This window comes from Nerophis lumbriciformis, linkage group LG11 (assembly GCF_033978685.3).
Source record: "Nerophis lumbriciformis linkage group LG11, RoL_Nlum_v2.1, whole genome shotgun sequence".
Taxonomy (NCBI): domain Eukaryota; kingdom Metazoa; phylum Chordata; class Actinopteri; order Syngnathiformes; family Syngnathidae; genus Nerophis; species Nerophis lumbriciformis.
Window position 1 is genome coordinate 46,591,054 of NC_084558.2, and position 18,072 is coordinate 46,609,125.

Below are 18,072 nucleotides of genomic sequence, written 5' to 3' on the forward strand. Positions count from 1 at the left end.
AATAATTGCTTGTTCATCAACAACTTTAGCATTTTATTCATTACATTTTGAAACTCTCAGAAGCCAAGCAATGTTATATTCCTTAATATTTATTTATGCAAGTTTGAAGTATCAATTATCTAAACACAGTTTTGTTTGCATATTTTCAGGATGTAGATATATATATATATATATATATATATATATATATATATATATATATATATGTATGAAATACTTGACTTGGTGAATTCTAGCTGTCAATATACTCCTCCCCTCTTAACCACGCCCCGCCCCACCCCAGACCACGCCCCCACCCCCCACCTCCCGAAATCGGAGGTCTCAAGGTTGGCAAGTATGGTGGAAGAAGATGGTTGGATGGATGGATGGCGGACAAAGTATTTGGGACAGGGCACGTAAAGTGAGGCGTGGGGCCAAAGTAACAAAACAGAAGACCAAAAAAAAAATAAAATAAAGAAGCTTCAATTCCCAACCTGTCTATCACTTCCTGCTTCTCAGCCAATGGCAGTGAAGAAAGTGGTCACATTGTCACGGAGACAGTTGGCACGGAAACAGCACATTACACCATCGTCCATCCACCGCCCCCCCCCCCCCCTCCCCGCACCCCCTCCCTCTGCTGCCGTCATCGCTCCCTTCCCCTTCCCCCCCTCCACCCCCCCTCCCCTTCCCCCCGCTGCCCTCCTTTTTCTCTCTCGGTTTTTTTCCTGTCATTAATGAAATCACAAGCCATGCTCGCCTTCATCCCACACACACACACACACACACACACACACACACACATGTGCACGCACACACACACACCTGATTGAGTCCTCAGTAATGGAGGACATGAACGTATGACATAAACATCATGGACGCTCTCTTTTTACATCCTCAACACTTTTCCCTTTTCTCTCTCTCTCTCTCTCTCTCTCTATCCTCGCTGCTGCTGACTCCTCCCTCCGTTTCTACACCCCCCCCCCCCCACACACACACACACACACTCACACACACACACACACACAAATACACGCCCTCCACCCCCATCGCTGCAGTGTCTCTGCTGGCCGGGAGCAAAGCGGGCGAGGATACAGACGCTTTGTCAGGGCCCAGAAAAGACGGAGAGATGAATGTTGGTGTGTGTGTGTGTGTGCGCGCGCGTGTGTGTGTGTGTGTGTGAGGAAGATCTGAAGATGAGGATGAAGGATTAAAGGCTGGATTTTCTGGGCGGACTGGTCAGTAATGGATGCTGCCTTGTGAACACGGTAAGACACCTCGCCGCTCGTACACACACACGCGCACACACACACACACACACACAGAGAGGAAGATGAGGATGAGGATGAAGATGATGCCACCCAGCAGCTCCTTCGTCTTCGTCTTCCTCCGTCCTGCTACCTTTGCCAGTTGACATTCTTGGCTCCTATTGGTCCATTTCAGCACACGACTTCCTGCTTTTAGCTCATGAAGGACAAGTGGAGGATGTGTGACACTGTGTGTGTGTGTGTGTGTGTGTGTGTGTGTGTGCAGGCCCGCAGGCGAAGAAATGTGTGTACACATGATCAGGTGTTGTGTCGCCGCAAGAACGATCAATTGTTTAGTGTGTGGTCGCGACAAGGCCACGGAAGACTAAACAGAAAACAAAATCTTTAATTTCTTCCTGCTTGGTGGCATCAACGCATAATAATTATTATTATTATGACGATTGTTATTATGATGATTATTAGTATGGTTATCGTCAATGGTTGTTTTTTTTTTGGGAAGAAACGCTCGAGGGAGGGTGGAGTTGGCGGAGGGCGGAGGTTGTGATGCAGCCGAGAAGAAAACAAAAGAAACAACTTTTTTTTTTTTTTTTTTTTTTTTTTTTTTGTGCAGACATGCTGGATAAAGTGAGGTGCTGGATAAAGTGTGTGTGGGGGGTGTGGTGTCCTGTTATTATTGAAGCAAGATGTTTGTTTCAAAAGTTATTTCTTCGACTTGGCACGTCATGCGTATCACTGCAACATGCACCCAATATGTGTGTGTGTGTGTGTGTGTGTGTGTGTGTGTGTGTGTGTGTGTGTGTGTGTGTGTGTGTGTTCTGGCAATGCTGACTTAACGGGGACATCGCTCTGTTTACACAGTCACCTTTAGGGGACCTCTGACGGTATGGGGACAAAAAAACAGATCCCTTAAAGGGAAACCTTTTTTTAAATGATAGTCAGATCCATTCTGAAGATGCCTAAGTGATTTTTAAAGCTTTGGCCCATAAAAACATGTTTAGTGGTTAGTTTGAGTGTGAGACATTTGCACAGCAGACAACTTCATTACAGCTAAATAGCAGTTTTCAGTAAATGTCACAGAAGATGCAGGATTTGCTTTAACACAGGGGTCCTCAAACTACGGCCCGAAGACCAGATCCGGCCCGCCAGCGTCCAAAATCCGGCCCGCGGGAAGTCCCAAGTTAGAAAAAAAAAATAAAATTTTAATGTATTTTAATTTTTTTTTAATTATTATTATTTTGAAGTCCGTCCTTTCTACCGTTGTTACTTTTTGTGTCTCCTAACCACTCAGGCAAATCATATTTTCTAAACATGCATTTCCCCATCAATAACGTGACATCATCGCGCTCAGAATATATATATATATATATATATATATATATATATATAAATGTTAGGTCAGGAAAAAACAGAGGCCATTTCATCCTTACAAGCCTGTTTTTATTGATCAACTGACATAATAAAATTGAATAAAATCCCCTGAAGAGCAGGGAAACCTGTGAAACAGGCTCGTAGGGATGAAATAGCCTCTGTGTTTTTTCCTGAACTAATGTATATTCCGCTCTACCCCGGTATTGAGCACTGTATAACGGATAAACCACAGTAACCTCGACTATAAATATATATAAATATATATATATATATATATATATATATATATATATATATATATATATATATATATATATATATATATATATATATGTATGTATAGATATAAACGTTAGGTCAGGAAAAAACAGAGGCCATGTCATCCCTACAAGCCTGTTTTTATTGATCAATTGACATAATAAAATTGAATAAAATCCCCTGAAGAGCAGGGAAACCTGCGAAACAGGCTCGTAGGGATGAAATAGCCTCTGTGTTTTTTCCTGACCTAATGTATATTCCGCTCTACCCCAGTATTGAACACTGTATAACGGATAAACCACAGTAACCTCGACTATAAATATATATATATATATATATATATATATATATATATATATATATATATATATATATATATATATATATGTGTGTGTATATGTATAGATATAAACGTTAGGTCAAGAAAAAACAGAGGCCATTTCATCCTTACAAGCCTGTTTTTATTGATCAACTGACATAATAAAATTGAATAAAATCCCCTGAAGAGCAGGGAAACCTGCGAAACAGGCTCGTAGGGATGAAATAGCCCCTGTGTTTTTTCCTGACCTAATGTATATTCCGCTCTACCCCGGTATTGAGCACTGTATAACGGATAAACCACAGTAACCTCGACTATATATATACACATATATATATATATATATATATGTATATATATATATACATATATATATATATATATATATATACGACCGGCAGGAGGCCAAGGAGAAGACCCAGGACACGTTGGGAAGACTATGTCTCCCGGCTGGCCTGGGAACGCCTCGGGATCCCCGAGTGGAGCTGGACGAAGTGGCTGGGGAGAGGGAAGTCTGGGCTTCTCTGCTTAGGCTGCTGCCCCCGCGACCTGACCTCGGATCCATCCGCGGATAAGCGGAAGGAAATGGATGGATGGATGGATGGATGGATATATACATATTAGGGATGTCCGATAATGGCTTTTTGCCGATATCCGATATTCCGATATTGTCCAACTCTTTAATTACCGATACCGATATCAACCGATACCGATATCAACCGATATATACAGTCGTGGAATTAACACATTATTATGCCTAATTTGGACAACCAGGTATGTTGAAGATAAGGTACTTTTTAAAAAAATTAATAAAATAAGATAAATAAATTAAAAATATTTTCTTGAATAAAAAAGAAAGTAAAACAAAATAAAAACAGTTACATAGAAACTAGTAATTAATGAAAATGAGTCAAATTAAGTGTTAAATGTTAGTACTATTAGTGGACCAGCAGCACGCACAATCATGTGTGCTTACGGACTGTATCCCTTGCAGACTGTATTGATATATATTGATATATAATGTAGGAACCAGAATATTAATAACAGAAAGAAACAACCCTTTTGTGTGATAATAATAATTTCCGATATTACATTTTAACACATTTATCGGCCTATAATATCGGCCAGATATATATATGTAATTTTACAGCCCAGCCCCCGGCCAGATTTTTTTAACCCAATGCGGGGGACCCCTGCTTTAACATTTAAGTGGTGAGACGTCCTATAAGAGAACAGCTGTAGTGCAGTGCTGTATTCTGAGGATCATGTCATATTTAATTAGAACTTTTTTTATTTTATTTTTATTTTTATTTTTTAAATGGTCCTCAGTAGTCACGTACAAATTTGTGTGAATTATGCACAATTATTTAAATTTGGTCGCCATGAACCATATTAACTCTTTTTTCCCCAGGGTCCCCAGTAAGAATGATCAGCACATTACTTCATCAATCCAGAGATTTAAAGACGTGTATGAGCTAACTGGGCAGTGGACATTTTACACCATTTTTTTTAATGCCTCCACAACCTGTAGAAAGGGTGGTCCCCACAAGTCATGATCAAAAACTTGGTCCCCATTCCAAATGATAACCAGTATGTGTGTGTGTGTGTGTGTGTGTGTGTGTGGTGTGTGTGTGTGTGTGTGTGTGTGTGTGTTTCATTGCAATCACGAGAATGCAGACACGATGGGGACTAAGATTTCTCTGAAAGTGTGTTTGTGAAGGTGGACTCGGACTAAGTTTTAGGCGGACTAACTCTGACACCCGTGGTGCGTTTGCGCCTGCAAAGTTCCCGATCAATCGATCCAATCAATCAATCAATCAAAGTTTATTTGCAAAGCCCATAATCACATGTGTCTCGTGCAGAACACAAGACGTGAGGGACAGGAAGAGGAAGGCGTAAACCTTCCCCTGTCATTCCAGTTTCTCGTTTGAACACGCAATACACAATAAAAAAAGAGCCAAACAAGAACCAGCTGATCAGACACTAGCAGAGTGGTGACCTTGTTCATCAGTCAAAAATTAGTCACGTAGCCCCAAAACACAATGACATCACTGGTCTGAAGCCACATCTGGGCAAGGAAAAACTTCAAAAGCCTAAAATGATAAAAAAAAAAAAAAGCAGAAAGGTTGGGAAGGACCCATCACTCGGTGCCGATTAGGTACGGTTCTGGCAAATTCTTCTCGGTAACGTGAGAGTCCGGTCCATTGGTAGGAGGTCTTCATCCAGGTCATAGAGGAGTGGTCCACACAGGGTCACAGCTCCTCCAAACTAGTATCTCTCCAGAGATTATCTGTATCTTTTTGGTAACCTCTCCATGAAGGAGAGAGGGAGCAAAAAAAGAGAAGCGGCAGGTCATCTGGTGTAAAACAGACTCTATAAGCTCGAGTATATAAATGAGTTTTAAGATGGGCTTTTAATGCTTCTACATCTTCAACTGTATTTGTGTGTATATTTATATGTATATATATATATATATATATATATATATATATATGTATATGTATATATGTATATGTATGTATATATATATGTATATGTATATATAAATATAGGTATATATATACATACATACATACATATACACATATATATATATATATATATATATATATATATATATATATATATATATATATATATATATATATATATATATATGTATATTAGGGATGTTTGATAATGGCTTTTTGCCGATATCCGATATTCCGATATTGTCCAACTCTTTAATTACCGATACCGATATCAACCGATACCGATATATACAGTCGTGGAATTAACACATTATTATGCCTAATTTGGACAACCAGGTATGGTGAAGATAAGGTACTTAAAAAAAAAAAAAATCATAAAATAAAATAAGATAAATAAATTAAAAACATTTTCTTGACTAAAAAAGAAAGTAAAACAATATAAAAACAGTTACATAGAAACTAGTAATTACTGAAAATGAGTCAAATTAAGTATTAAAGGTTAGTACTATTAGTGGACCAGCAGCACGCACAATCATGTGTGCTTACGGACTGTATCCCTTGCAGACTGTATTGATATATATTGATATATTATGTAGGAACCAGAATATTAATAACAGTGTATCTTGTGTTTTTTATGTTGATTTAATTAAAAAACCCCCAAAAAAAACGATACCAATAATAAAAAAAAACGATACCGATAATTTCCGATATTACATTTTAACGCATTTATCGGCCGATAATATCGGCAGGCCACTCCTCTTGACAACATTGGTGCAGTTCAGCTAAATTTGTTGGTTTTCTGACGTGGACTTGTTTCTTCAGCATTGTCCACACGTTTAAGTCAGGACTTTGGGAAGGCCATTCTAAAACCTTCATTCTAGCCTGATTTAGCCATTCCTTTACCACTTTTGACGTGTGTTTGGGGTCATTGTCCAGTTGGACCCAACCTCCGGGCTGATGATTTTAGGTTGTCCTGAAGAATTTGGAGGTAATCCTCCTTTTTCATTGTCCCATTTACTCTCTGTAAAGCAGCAGTTCCATTGACAGCAAAACAGGCCCAGAGCATAATACTATCACCACCATGCTTGACGGTAGGCATCGTGTTCCTGGGATTAAAGGCCTCACCTTTTCTACTCTAAACATATTGCTGGGTATTGTGGCCAAACAGCTCCATTTTTGTTTCATCTGACCACAGAACTTTCCTCCAGAAGATCTTATCTGTATCCATGTGATCAGCAGCAAACTTTAGACGACCCTTGAGGTGTCGCTTCTGGAGTAAGGGCTTCCTTCTTGCATGGTAGCCTCTCAGTCCATGGTGATGAAAAACATGCTTGACACATGTGTTCCAGCGGCTTCCAATTCATTGCAGACCTGTTTTTTGGTGGTTCTCGGTTGACTCTTGATCATCCTGACCAAATTTCTCTCAGCAGCAGGTGATAGCTTGCGTTTGCGTTACCCATGCCTTGGGCACTAATACACCCCCACACCATCACAAATGCTGGATTTTGAACTTTGTGCCTATAACAGTCCGGATGGTTCTTATCCTCTCTGTTCCGGAGGACACGACGTCCACAGTTTCCAAAAACAATTTGAAATGTGGACTCGTCAGACCACAGAACACTTTTCCACTTTGCATCAGTCCATCTTAGATGAGCTCGGGCCCAGCGAAGCCGGCGGCCTTTCTGGGTGTTGTTGATAAATTGCTTTGGCTATGCATCGTAGAGTTTTAACTTGCACTTACAGATGTACCGACAAACTGTAGTTACTGACAGTGGTTTTCTGAAGTGTTCCTGAGCCCATGTGGTGATATCCTTTACACACTCGTGTCGCTTTTTGTTGCAGTACCGCCTGAGGGATCGAAGGTCACGGGCATTCAATGTTGGTTTTCTCCAGATTCTATGAACTTTTTGATGATATTACAGACCTAAGATGGTGAAATCCCTAAATTGCTTGCAACAGCTTGTTGAGAAATGTTGTTCTTAAACTGTTCAACAATGTACTCACGCATTGGTTCACAAAGTGGTGACCCTCGCCCCATCCTTGTTTGTGAATGACTGAGCATTTCACGGACTCTACTTTTATACCCAATCATGGCACCCACCTGTTCCCAATTAGCCTATTCACCTGTGGGATGTTCCAAATAAGTGTTTGATGAGCGTTCCTCAACTTTATCAGTATTTATTGCCACCTTTCCCAACTTCTTTGTCACATGTTGCTGGCATCAAATTCTAAAGTTAATGATTATTTGCAAAAAAAAGAAAAAGTTTATGAGTTTGTTGTCTTTGTAGCATATTCAACTGAATATGGGTTGAAAATGATTTGCAAATCATTGTATTCCGTTTATATTTACATCCAACACAATTCCCCAACTCATATAGAAACGGGGTTTGTAGATATACTTTTCATGTAGTCTGTACAAATACTTTCATGTAGTTTGTACAAATACTTTTCATGTACAGTAGTTTATAAATATAATTTTCATGTATTTTGTACACATACTCTTAATGTAGTTGATACAAATAATGTTCATGTAGTTTGTACAAATACGTTTCATGTAGAGTAGTTTATAAATATATTTTTCATGTATTTTGTACACATACTCTTAATGTAGTTTATACTCATACTTTTCTTGTAATTTGTACAAATACTTTTCATGCCGTTTTTACAAATATTTGATGTCCATGTATGGGCATAGGTACCTTGCCATGTCAGCAGATATGTCCATATATGGGCATAGTTAAATTGTCGTGTCAGAAGATTGTCCATATATGGGCATAAGTACATTGTCATGTCAGCAGAAATGTCCATATATGGGCATAATTAAGTTGTCATGGCAGCAGTTATGTCCATGTATGGGCATATTTACCTTGTCATGTCAGCAGATATGTCCATATATGGGCACAGTTAACTTTTCATGTCAGCAGATATGTCCATATACGGGCATAGTTAACTCGTCATGTCAGCAGATATGTCCATATATGGGCATAGTTACCTTGCCATGTCAGCGTATATGCCCATGTATGGGCATAGTTAACTTGTCATGTCAGCAGATATGTCCATATATGGGCATAGTTAACGTGTCATGTCAGCAGATATGTCTATATATGGGCACAGTTACCTTGTCATGTCAGCAGATATGTCCATATATGGGCCTAGTTAACTTGTCATGTCAGCAGATATGTCCATATACGGGCATAGTTAACTCGTCATGGTAGCAGATATGTCCATATATGGGCATAGTTAACTTGTCATGTCAGCCGATATGTCCATATATGGGCATAGTTACCTTGTCATGTCAGCAGATATGTCCATATATGGGCACAGTTAACTTTTCATGTCAGCAGATATGTCCATATACGGGCATAGTTAACTCGTCATGTCAGCAGATATGTCCATATATGGGCATAGTTACCTTGCCATGTCAGCGTATATGCCCATGTATGGGCATAGTTAACTTGTCATGTCAGCAGATATGTCCATATATGGGCATAGTTAACGTGTCATGTCAGCAGATATGTCTATATATGGGCACAGTTACCTTGTCATGTCAGCAGATATGTCCATATATGGGCCTAGTTAACTTGTCATGTCAGCAGATATGTCCATATACGGGCATAGTTAACTCGTCATGGTAGCAGATATGTCCATATATGGGCATAGTTAACTTGTCATGTCAGCCGATATGTCCATATATGGGCATAGTTAACTTGTCATGTCAGCAGCTGTCCATATATGGGCATATTTACCGTGGCGTGTCAGCAGATATGTCCATATATGGGCATAGTTACCTTGCCATGTCATCAGATATGTCCATATATCGGCATAGTTACCTTGCCATGTCAGCAGATATGTCCATATATGGGCATAGTTAACTTGTCAGGTCAACAGATATGTCCATCTATGGGAAAAGTTAACTCGTCATGTCAGCAGATATGTCCATATATGGGCATAGTTACCTTGTCATGTCAGCGTATATGGCCATGTATGGGCATAGTTATCGTCTCATGTCAGCAGATATGTCCATATATGGGCACAGTTAAAGTGTCATGTCAGCAAAAATGTCCATATATGGGCATAGTTAACTTGTCATGTCAGCAGAATGTCCATATATGGGCATAGTTAACTCGTCATGGCAGTAGATATGTCCATATATGGGCATAGTTACCGTGTCATGTCAGCAGATATGTCCATATATGGGCATAGTTAAATTGTCATGTCAGCAGATATGTCCATATATGGGCATAGTTAACTTGTCATGTCAGCAGATATGTCCATATATGGGCATAGTTAAAGTGTCATGTCAGCAAAAATGTCCATATATGGGTATAGTTAACTTGTTATGTCAGCAGATATGTCCATATATAGGCATAGTTCACTTGTCATGTCAGCAGATATGTCCATATATGGGCATAGTTAAAGTGTCATGTCAGCAAAAATGTCCATATATGGGTATAGTTAAAGTGTCATGTCAGCAAAAATGTCCATATATGGGTATAGTTAACTCGTCATGTCAGCAGATATGTCCATATATGGGCATAGTTAAGTTGTCATGTCAGCAGATATGTCCATATATGGGCATGTTAACGTGTCATGTCAGCAGATATGTCCATATGTGGGCATAGTTACCTTGTCATGTCAGCAGATTTGTCCATATATGGGCATAGTTAACTCGTCATGTCAGCAGATATGTCCATATATGGGCATAGTTAACTTGTCATGTCAGCAGATATGTCCATATATGGGCATAGTTAACTCGTCATGCCAGCAGATATGTCCATATATGGGCATAGTTAACTTGTCATGTCAGCAGATTTGTCCATATATGGGCATAGTTACCTTGTCATGTCAGCAGATATGTCCATATATGGGCATAGTAAACTTGTCATGCCAGAAGATATGTCCATATATGGGCATAGTTAAAGTGTCATGTCAGCAAAAATGTCCATATATGGGCATGTTAACGTGTCATGTCAGCAGATATGTCCATATATGGGCATAATTAACTTGTCATGTCAGCAGATATGTCCATATGTGGGCATAGTTAAAGTGTCATGTCAGCAAAAATGTCCATATATGGGTATAGTTAACTTGTCATGTCAGCAGATATGTCCATATATGGGCATAGTAAACTTGTCATGACAGCAGATATATCCATATATGGGCATAGTTAAAGTGTCATGTCAGCAAAAATGTCCATATATGGGTATAGTTAACTTGTCATGTCAGCAGATATGTCCATATATGGGCATAGTTAACTTGTCATGTCAGCAGATATGTCCATATATGGGCATGTTAACGTGTCATGTCAGCAGATGTGTCCATTGATGGGCATAGTTAAAGTGTCATGTCAGCAAAAATGTCCATATATGGTTATAGTTAACTTGTCATGTCAGCAGATATGTCCATATATGGGCATAGTTAACTCGTCATGTCAGCAGATATGTCCATATATGGGCATGGTAACGTATCATGTCAGCAAAAAATGTCCATATATGGGTATAGTTAACTTGTCATGTTAGCAGCTATCTCCATATATGGGCATAGTTAACTCTCATGTCAGCAGATATGTCCATATATTGGCATAGTTAACTTGTCATGTCAGCAGGTATGTCCATATATGGGCATAGTTATCTTGTCATGTTAGTACATATGTCCATATATGGGCATTGTATTACTAAAGACTGTTGTGCGACTTCTTAGTTTGTGTAGTGTGTTTGTAGTGCAACAAACGTATGTCAATGTCACATCCACCATCTCAAAGGTTGTGTTGTTGTTTTTGACATCTAAAAGGTTGTGTTGTTGTTTGTGTCATCTAACAGGTCGCGTTGTTGTTTGTATCATATAAATGGTTGTGTTGTTGTTTGTGTCATCTCAAAGGTTGTGTTGTTGTTTGTGCTATTAAAAAGGTTGTGTTACTTGTGTTCTCTAAAAAGTTGTGTTATTGTTTGTGTTCTTCAAAAGGTTGTGTTGTTTGTGTTCTCTAAACACAAAGTTGCAGTGTGCTTTGAAAAAGTAAAAAGTACTTTGCTAAGTTGTGTGCATGCTGACAGTGTGATCACTAAAATAGGAAGTTGTGTTGTTGGTAAACACTTAATAGAAACAATTCCTACATCTTATGGCAATAACAGTAGCATACAGCATGTAGCATTGTTGTTATTGTTAGCAAGTAGCAAACATGCAGCTACAGTTAGCATTAATTATTTGTTAGCATGATCTATTACTTTTAAACATCTGTACTGCATTATATAAATATTAATACACTGTCTGTACTGCATTGTATAAATATTATTACGGTACACTGAACAAAAATATAAAGGTGTGACGAGAATGCAGATGAACTTCCCTGAGACGGTTTCTCACAGAAATTATTTGGTTATGCAAACCAATTGTTGCAGCAGCTGTCCGGGTGGCTGTTCTCAGACAATCATGGAGGTGCACCTGCTGGATGTGGAGGTCCTGGGCTGGTGTGGTTACACGTGGTCTGCGGTTGTGAAGCCGGTTGGATGTACTGCCAAATTCTCTGAAAGGCCTTTAGAGACGGCTTATGGTAGAGAAATGAACATTTAATTCACGTCAGTCAGCATGCCAACTGCACGCACCCTCAAATCTTGTGGCATTGTGCTGTGTGATAAAATGGCACGTTTCAGAGTGGCCTTTTATTGTGGGCAGTCTAAGGCACACCTGTGCAATAATCCTGCTTGTTTAATCAGCATTTTGATATGCCACACCTGTCAGGTAGGATGGATTATATTGGCAAAGAACAAAATGCTCACTAACACAGATTTAGACACATTTGTCAACAATACTTGAGAGGAATAGGTCTTTTGTGTATAATATTTCTATAATGCAGTACAGACCGTGTATTAATACTTCCATAATGCAGTACACACTGTGTACTCATATTTCTATAATGCAGTACTGCATTACCAGTACCACCATAATGACCAACATTAAAATACAGTAGCTTAGTAGACCCAAGTATTCATTAAGTACCACCATAATGACAACTTTAAAATACAGTAGCATAGTAGACCTAACTATTTATTAAGTACCACCATAGTGACAACATTGAAATACAGTAGCATAGTAGACCTAAGTATTCATTAAGTACCACCATAATGACAACATTAAAATACAGTAGCATTGTAGACCTAAGTATTTATTAAGTACCACCATAATGACCAACATTAAAATACAGTAGCATAGTAGACCTTAGTATTCATTAAGTACCACCATAATGACAATATTAAAATACAGTAGCGTAGTACGCCTAAGTATATCTTGTGTTGTCACTTTTCGAAATAAAAGTAATAGTGAAGGGGAAGGCTGCCATATTGTGTTGTCACTTTTCAAAATAAAAGCAATAGTGAAGGGGAAGGCTGACATCTTGTGTTGTCACTTTTCACAATAAGAGTAACAGTGTGTTGTCACTCTTCACAATAAGAGTAACAGTGCGTTGTCCCTTTTCACAATAAGAGTAAGAGTGTGTTGTCACTCTTCACAATACGAGTAACAGTGTGTTGTCACTCTTCACAATAAGAGTAAGAGTGTGTTGTCACTCTTCACAATAAGAGTAACAGTGTGTTGTCATTTTTCACAATAAGAGTAGCAGTGTGTTGTCACTCTTCACAATAAGAGTAACAGTGTGTTGTCACTTTTCAAAATAAGAGTAACAGTGTGTTGTCACTTTTCACAATAAGAGTAACAGTGTGTTGTCACTCTTCACAATAAGAGTAAGAGTGTGTTGTCACTCTTCACAATAAGAGTAACAGTGTGTTGTCACTCTTCACAATAAGAGTAAGAGTGTGTTGTCACTCTTCACAATAAGAGTAAAAGTGTGTTGTCACTCTTCACAATAAGAGTAACAATGTGTTGTCACGCTTCACAATAAGAGTAACAGTGTGTTGTCACTTTTCACAATAAGAGTAACAGTGTGTTGTCACTCTTCACAATAAGAGTAAGAGTGTGTTGTCACTCTTCACAATAAGAGTAACAGTGTGTTGTCACTTTTCACAATAAGAGTAACAGTGTGTTGTCACTTTTCACAATAAGAGTAATAGTGTGTTGTCACTCTTCACAATAAGAGTAACAGTGTGTTGTCACTGTTCACAATAAGAGTAACAGTGTGTTGTCACTCTTCACAATAAGAGTAACAGTGTGTTGTCACTCTTCACAATAAGAGTAACAGTGTGGTGTCACTCTTCACAATAAGAGTAACAGTGTGTTGTCACTTTTCACAATAAGAGTAACAATGTGTTGTCACTCTTCACAATAAGAGTAAGAGTGTGTTGTCACTCTTCACAATAAGAGTAGCAGTGTGTAGTCACTTTTCACAATAAGAGTAACAGTGTGTTGTCACTTTTCACAATAAGAGTAACAGTGTGTTGTCACTCTTCACAATAAGAGTAACAGTGTGTTGTCACTTTCCACAATAATAGTAACAGTGTGTTGTCACTCTTCACAATAAGAGTAGCAGTGTGTTGTCACTTTTCACAATAAGAGTAACAGTGTGTTGTCACTTTTCACAATAAGAGTAACAGTGTGTTGTCACTCTTCACAATAAGAGTAACAATGTGTTGTCACTCTTCACAATAAGAGTAATAGTGTGGTGTCACTCTTCACAATAAGAGTAATAGTGTGGTGTCACGCTTCACAATAAGAGTAAGAGTGTGTTGTCACTCTTCACAATAAGAGTAACAGTGTGTTGTCACTTTTCACAATAAGAGTAACAGTGTGTTGTCACTCTTCACAATAAGAGTAGTAGTGTGGTGCCACGCTTCACAATAAGAGCAAGAGTGTGTTGTCACTCTTCACAATAAGAGTAAGAGTGTGTTATCACGTGTCATGTTGTCCAACAAACAAGTCTTTGTCCACACTGGAGGTCATGTGACTGAAATCAGCTGCTGGGCGTCTACAACTACCAACAAAGAAGAAACACAAACATCAGCTGCAGCCTCCACTCACTCTTTGCCTTTCATATCTTCTTTGGCCCCAATAAGTGGCCATTAAAAACACCTCCTATAAATGGCCCCAATGAGCAGCCCCTTGTAGTGCCCCTTATGAGCGGTCCCTATCAGCGGCTCCTATAAGTGGCCTTATAAGTGACCCTTATAAACCATACTTGCCAACCCTCCCGGATTTTCCGGGAGACTCCCGAAATTCAGCGCCTCTCCCGAAAACCTCCCGGGACAAATTTTCTCCGGAAAATCTCCCGAAATTCAGGCGGAGCTGGAGGCCACGCCCCCTCCAGCTCCATGCGGACATGAGTGACGTGTTGACAGCCTGTTCACACGTCCGCTTTCCCACAATATGAACAGCTAATGATGGAGGGCGAGTTCTTGGTTTCTTATGTGGGTTTATTGTTAGGCAGTTTCATTAACGTCCTCCCAGAGCGGTAACAACACACAACAACAGCAGTCAAGTTTTGTCTACCGTAAAGCAGTTCATCTGCCGTGAACAGCAATGTTGTGACACTCTTAAACAGGACAATACTGCCATCTACTGTACATGCATATGTGACCCACCCATAATGTGTCACATTCTTGTGTTGATTTATTTCTTTTGTTTTGTGGTTTGAATTCGTTTTTGGAGCTGTCATTACACATTTATCAGTATTCACATTGGTCAGTAGGGAGCAGTAGGGCGTTTCTTCCCAATTGAATGCTATCACCTGCAGACCGGAAGTGTCTTGTCATTCTGATGAGCGCGACCAGTCTGTGAACAATTGAAACGTCCTGTGTGCTTTTTCCTCCTGCGTAACAGGTTAGTTTAACTCACTGAATAATATCCATGTGATCTTTATAAGTTTAAGTACACCATACTTGCCAACCTTGAGACCTCCAATTTCGGGAGGTGGGGGGTGGGTGCGGGGGGCGTGGTTGGGGCGGGGGTGTGGTTGGGGGCGTGTTTAAGAGGGGAGGAGTATATTTACAGCTAGAATTCACCAAGTCAAGTATTTCATATATATATATATATATATATATATATATATATATAAATATCCCTGCGATCACGAAGGGAATAAGCGGTAGAAAATGGATGGATGGATGGATGGATATATATATATATATATATATATATATATATATATATATATATATATATATATATATAAAAGAAATAATTGACTTTCAGTGAATTCTAGCTATATATATATATATATATATATATATATATATATATATATATATATATATATATATATATATATATATATATATATATATATATATAAATAAAAGAAATACTTGAATTTCAGTGTTCATTTATTTACACATATACACACACATAACACTCATCTACTCATTGTTGAGTTAAGGGTTGAATTGTCCATCCTTATTCTATTCTCTGTCACTATCTTTCTAACCATGCCGAACACCCTCTCTGATGATGCATTGATGTGTGGCACGCACAAAAGTGCTTTCATCAAATGCACTAGATGGCAGTATTGTCCTGTTTAAGAGTGTCACAACATTGCTGTTTACGGCAGACGGACTGCTTTACTGTAGACGTTCTTTATATTGTGGGAAAGCGGACTCAGGTCCGCATGGAGCTGGAGGGGGCGCGGCCTCCAGCTCCGCCTGAATTTCGGGAGATTTTCGGGAGAAAATTTGTCCCGGGAGGTTTTCGGGAGAGGCGCTGAATTTCGGGAGTCTCCCGGAAAATCCGGGAGGGTTGGCAAGTATGAAGTACACATTCTGATGGTGGAGCCTAACTCTAAAATGTTTGTGAGTTGTAGTTTGTATTTGTGAATGAATCCAGTGCACAGCTGCAGTAATCAATACAAAAAGGCGACGTGAGTACGCAATGTTTATATAGGAACTTCTGATCCTAATTCAGACTCCCAAATTAGAGCTCCCGTTTTCTTATTGATTTTATAATGTATATTTGTATAATGTGTGTGTTCTGAAATAGTGACAGAGAATAGAACAAGGATGGACAATTCAACCCTTAACTCAACAATGAGTAGATGAGTGTTATGTGTGTGTATATGTGTAAATAAATGAACACTGAAATTCAAGTATTTCTTTTATTTATTTATATATATATATATATATATATATATATATATGTATGTAATAAAAAAAAAAAAAAAAAAAAAAAAAAAAAAATATATATATGTAATAAAATATATATATATATATATATATATATATATATATATATATATATATATATATATATATATATATATATATATAGCTAGAATTCACTGAAAGTCAAGTATTTCTTATATATATATATCTTAACCACGCCCCCCGCCCCACCCCCAACCACGCCCCCCGCCGACCACGCCCCCACCCCCCACCCCCCACCTCCCGAAATCGGAGGTCTCAAGGTTGGCAAGTATGCTTATAAACTGACCTTATTCATGGCCCCAACCCCTACAAGCAGCCCCTACAAACAGCCCTTGTGAATCACACCTATAAGCACCTCCTATATACAGACCCTATGAGTGTCCCCTATAAGCACCTCCTATATACAGACCCTATGAGTGTCCCCTATAAGCACCTCCTATATATAGACCCTATGAGTGTCCCCTATAAGCACCTCCTATATACAGACCCTATGAGTGTCCCCTATAAGCGCCTCCTATATACAGACCCTATGAGTGTCCCCTATAAGCGCCTCCTATATACAGACCCTATGAGTGTCCCCTATAAGCGCCTCCTATATACAGACCCTATGAGTGGCCCCTATAAGCGCCTCCTATATACAGATCCTATGAGTGGCCCCTATAAGCGCCTCCTATTTACAGATCCTATGAGTGGCCCCTATAAGCGCCTCCTATATACAGACCCTATGAGTGGCCCCTATAAGTGCCCCCGTGAGTGACCTTTATGAGCGGCCCCTATAAGTGCCACCGTGAGTCACCTTTATTATTGGCCCCTATGAGCGGCCCCTGTAAGTTCCCCCATGTGTGACTTTTATGATTGGCCCCTATGAGCTGCCCCTTCTATGCACGGCCTCTATTAGTGGCCCTAATGAGAGGCTCCTATAGCGGCCGCTATGTGCGGCCTCTGTTAGTGGCCCTAATGAGTGGCTCCTATTAGCGGCCGCTATGTGCGGCCTCTGTTAATGGCCATAATGAGTGACCCCTATTAGCGGCCCCTATGAGCGGCCCCAATGAGTGGCCCCTATGTGCGGCCTCTGTTGGTGGCCATAATGAGTGGCCCCTATTCGCGGCCTCTATGTGTGGCCTCTATTAGTAGCCCTAATGAGTGGCCCCTCTTAGCGGCCCCTATGAGCGGGCTATGTGCAGCCTCTATTTGCAGCTTCTATTTGCGGCCCCTATGAGCGGCCCCTATGCACGGCCTCTATTAGTGGCCCTGATGAGTGGCCCCTATTAGAGGCCCCTATGAGCGGCCCCTATGTGTGGCCCTAATGAGTGGCCCCTATGTGCAGCCTCTGT

General features: G+C 39.6%; 1 protein-coding gene across 1 annotated transcript in view; it reads left to right on the top strand.

Moving 5' to 3' along the window:
- The first annotated feature begins 1,043 nt into the window (after positions 1-1,043).
- gnaz (guanine nucleotide binding protein (G protein), alpha z polypeptide) overlaps positions 1,044-18,072 on the top strand; it is a 69,316-nt gene continuing 52,287 nt past the window's right edge. Inside the window, exon 1 of the mRNA XM_061966485.1 lies at positions 1,044-1,244. The gene's annotated coding sequence lies outside the window, so the exon portion shown is untranslated. The remainder of the gene's footprint in view (positions 1,245-18,072) is intronic.